General features: G+C 45.7%; 1 pseudogene; it reads left to right on the top strand.

The window, feature by feature from the left end:
- The first annotated feature begins 2,703 nt into the window (after positions 1–2,703).
- LOC103745246 lies at positions 2,704–3,727 on the top strand (annotated as a pseudogene).
- The last annotated feature ends 283 nt before the right edge of the window (positions 3,728–4,010 follow it).

Here is a 4,010-nt window from a genome sequence, read left to right as displayed (position 1 = left end):
AGGAAACTCTTAGCAACAAAATGTGGCCTATTGAACAGAAGTTTACAAAACAGTGTGAATAAGGCATAGCTCTTTAAAATTGCTTTATCTCACCTAAACATAAAGGACACTGCACTTCAGAACATGTCTCTGCATGCTTGCCTATCTCACTTTACCATCATAGATACTGTTGACTAGTTTGGAGCTTGTACATATGCCAAGCATACTTCCAGCAGAGTTCAAACAGGGCTGTGGTCTGCAACAGCATTGGATTTGCATACAACATATATGTGAAATTATACACTTTTGTATGACTCATATCTTTCAGTGCAGAGGTAGTAAGCTACTAATTTCTGACTCTTTTTCTTATGAGCTTCTCATATCAATGCTTAACACTTTCCAGGTTTCAGTTCAAGTCCATAAAATGAAGATGACAAATAAATCATAATTATATTTATATATCACTTTGTTTTCATCCATATACTTACATAATCCTAAAATAAATATTCTTTGATCATATGAATTATAAATTATAAAAATATGTTGCAGCCATTCTGTTTGGGTGGCCTTTACGGTCACCGCCCCTGCCGCCCGATCCCAGACCCCAGGGCTGATGAGGAGGCTGTGTCAGCGTAGCCACATTCAGACACAAGAGACTAGGTTCAGAGAGGCAGGTCTGCTTTATTGAGGAAATAGCAAGCTTATATAGGGTTTTTAAGTCATTCAGGAGAGAGTACAATGATCATTCAGGAGAGATCAGATCATACATGAGCAGATAGCTTAGGTTTCTGTTTACAGTTTCGTTTTACAGATTGGGACTAGAATTCCTGTAGATCATGTGATCAGCCCTGTGAGGGAAGGGTAGTTGGTTCCCTGGGGTTAGGGGGTCATCTTGTGTCCTAAAGGGCAAGCTAACATACTCCAACATCTCCCCCTTTTTGTTTAAAAGATGGGCTACTCTGCAGTCCAAACTGGGAGTCCAAACTGGGGCCGTGGCAAGGCTGGTGCAATATGAAGAAGGAAGAGGTCTACTGGATGAAGCAATTTGGGGTAATGGCTAGCCCATATTGGAGTGTGCTCACAAGACCTGAATGGACAAGCCTGTTGGCATCGTCTCTTCTGAGCCAGGACTTTCAAATATGTTTTCTGTCCAGGGCTCCCTAAGATCAACATCTGCATTGTCTGAGCCAAGGGAGTCCCCAGAAAGGCTCCCAGTAGGACAACCCAAGTTGTTTTAGGCTCATTGTATGGCTGTGGCCATGATTTTTTTCCTTTTTAAGTCTGGATCTGGGCATGACTGGGGGTAGGGAGTAAGAAGCGAGCCAGTGCCATCATAAGTTGAATCATAGAAAGCTGGTATCTAAGAAAGTTAAGTAAGGCTCTTAAAAGAATTGGGCCACAGGGTAAGGCCAAAAAGAGCAAGGCCAGAGTCCCGATTAAGGCAGAGAGGAGTGTTGTGAGCCAAGGAGAAGATTGGAATAGTGACTCATATCAGTTTTGGTTCTTTATCCTGGTCTGTTCTCTAAGATCCTTTTGCAGACTAAGCTCAAGGAGTCCCTTATGACATCGGAATGATTAGCACAGAGACAGCACTGTTCTCCTACAGCAACACATAATCCTTCCTGTTGAAGGAGCAAGAGGTCCAGGCCCCTCCTATTTTGTAAGGTGACCTCAGCAAGGGAGGACAGGGAACTCTCAAGATGCTCTACAGCAGTTTGTAAATCTTTTAAGTCCGAATCAATAGCCATACTAAGGGTTTTAAATTTTTGCCCTGTAGGATCAGTGCTGACGTTCCTAACCCTAGGGCACCGGCAATACTGATCCCCAAAAAAAGTGGTGCCAGCAATCACCAGGGCAGCTGCCCTCTTATGGCGTGAATGTTCCAATGAGGAAAGCTTAAGGTCCATCTTATCCCCTGAATAAAGGTTGACTCTTGGGGTTAGCTGGGATAGCAGGCACCATGAGGGGGCAGAACGGTTGAGAGTGATTAAGTGGATACAAGGAGTGAGCCCAAAAGAACAAGCCCACCAGGCATTGGGAAGAGGTTGTAAGAAAGATTCATTAGAGGGGAGGTAGGTGGTCTGCTTCAGGGCTTGCAGCTTTGGGCTGCCTTCTCTGTGGGTTGGGTTTCTGGTTATGTCACCATCTTTGAGTCCCATACCTCTGGAGTCGGCTCCATCATAGGCAACTCTGATGTTTTGGGCCGAGATCCAGATGGGGGCAGGAACATTATCTGAAAAGACACAAGCATAGCCACCCCCTTGTGTTAGCAATAGGTGTGGGCCCTTCCATTCTCCTGTGAGGGGGGTCTTTTCATCTCACCATGGGGGTGCGAGTGAGATGAGTGAATGCCCTCCAATGCTTTATTTCTGGTGGGAGGCCATTGGAGTCAAATTTTTAAAAATTTAGGGTGAATAAAGCTTGTTGTATAACAAGATTTGGATCCTTATATCAGGGGCCTTTGTCAGTTAGGTCCCCTCCCCCTCAGGTCCCCTCTGGAGTGCTGGGCACCATCAGCTTGCCGCTCAGCTCTGGGGTCCACGGCTGCTCAGCTCTGGGGGCCACGGCTGTGGGGTTGTGGCCCACAGAGGACAAGGTCAAGAGACCAGGTAGCAATGCCTGAGTGCGGCCGGAGGCAGCCGAGTGGTGGCCAAGGCAGCTGGGACACAGCTTCAGTGAGGAGCTGCCAAGGATCCTGGGAGGCAGTGGCCAGAACTCCCCTCCATGGCATCCCCATCAGTGCCCAGGACACCAGGAATCTTCCAGATGCCAGCCAGGGCACCAGACCTATTCAGCTCCCCTGAGGCCTGCCACCCGGGGTTGCAAAGGGTTCGGCCGGAGGGCCGGTGGGGTCACCTCCTCCTGGCTGCTGGACAGGCACAGCTGGCTGCTGTGCTATAGCTTCCTCTACCTGGCACTTTACGTGCAGGTGGTCCAGTCCAAGCCCTGCGAACGGAGCAGCTCCTGCTTTTTGGACCCCTGTGTAAATTCCACCTGCCTGTGCAACCCGGACTGGGTGGGGGACCAGTGCCAACACTGCTAGGACAGGTTCAAGTTAACATAGACTTCTGGATATTTAACAGATGGTCCAATTAACTATAAATATAAAACTAAATGCACATGGCTAATTGAAGGCTATGCAAAGCAGTGTTAAGATTTAATTATTTTTTTACAGAATGTCGCTGGGATCATATGTATGTTTATGATGGCAATTTCTTATATGCACCTTTAATAGCTGTACTTACTGATTTGATTGTCCCTGAAGTAAGGGGAAATGAAACTGTGCCTGAAGTTGGTATAACATCTAGCTATATACTATTACACATTTTTAGTGGTGCTGTATATAATCTAACAGGTTTTTAACATTTTTATTTAATCCATTTTTGTCCTAACAATTGCTATGGTCATGGAAAGTGTACAACTAGTGTCTCTGTTGTAAGTGTATTGTGACTGTGATAAATACTGGAAGGGGGAACCATGTGATGTTCTTTACTGTAAAGCCAATTGTGGCAGTCCAGATCATGGCTACTGTGACCTAACAGGAGAAAAACTATGTGTCTTCAGTGATAGTTGGCAAGGTCTTGATAGCTCTTTGAATGTTCCTTTAACTGAGCCTTACTCGATTTTGCCCAATGTTAAGCCCTTTAGTCCTTCTGTAGGTCGTGCTTCACATAAAGCAGTTTTACATGGGGAGTTTATGTGCATGATTGGTGGATGCCCTACTAGGGCATCAAACCCTATATTTTGAACATAGGAGCATCTACTGCATTCTGTTGTTGTTTACACTCATTTTGATAAGCAGCCTTCCATAAGACGAAATCTCCTTCCTGCAAACAGGCATGGGCAATATGTTGCCAATCATAGGGGGTATTGGCCACATGGCTGATTGTATCTAAAAGTTGACTAAGCCAGGGGGAATTGATACCATCCTCAAGTGTTGCCTTATGCAATTTTTTAAGGTGTCATGGGAATACAGATTCTAGACATTTGGGTTTTGTTGGCCCTGAGCAATTGTAACAGGGCCCTGGGTG

The sequence above is a fragment of the Nannospalax galili genome, unplaced genomic scaffold (assembly GCF_000622305.1).
Source record: "Nannospalax galili isolate Female #2095 unplaced genomic scaffold, S.galili_v1.0 scaffold461, whole genome shotgun sequence".
Taxonomy (NCBI): Eukaryota; Metazoa; Chordata; class Mammalia; order Rodentia; family Spalacidae; genus Nannospalax; species Nannospalax galili.
This window is presented reverse-complemented; position numbering and strand designations above follow the sequence as displayed.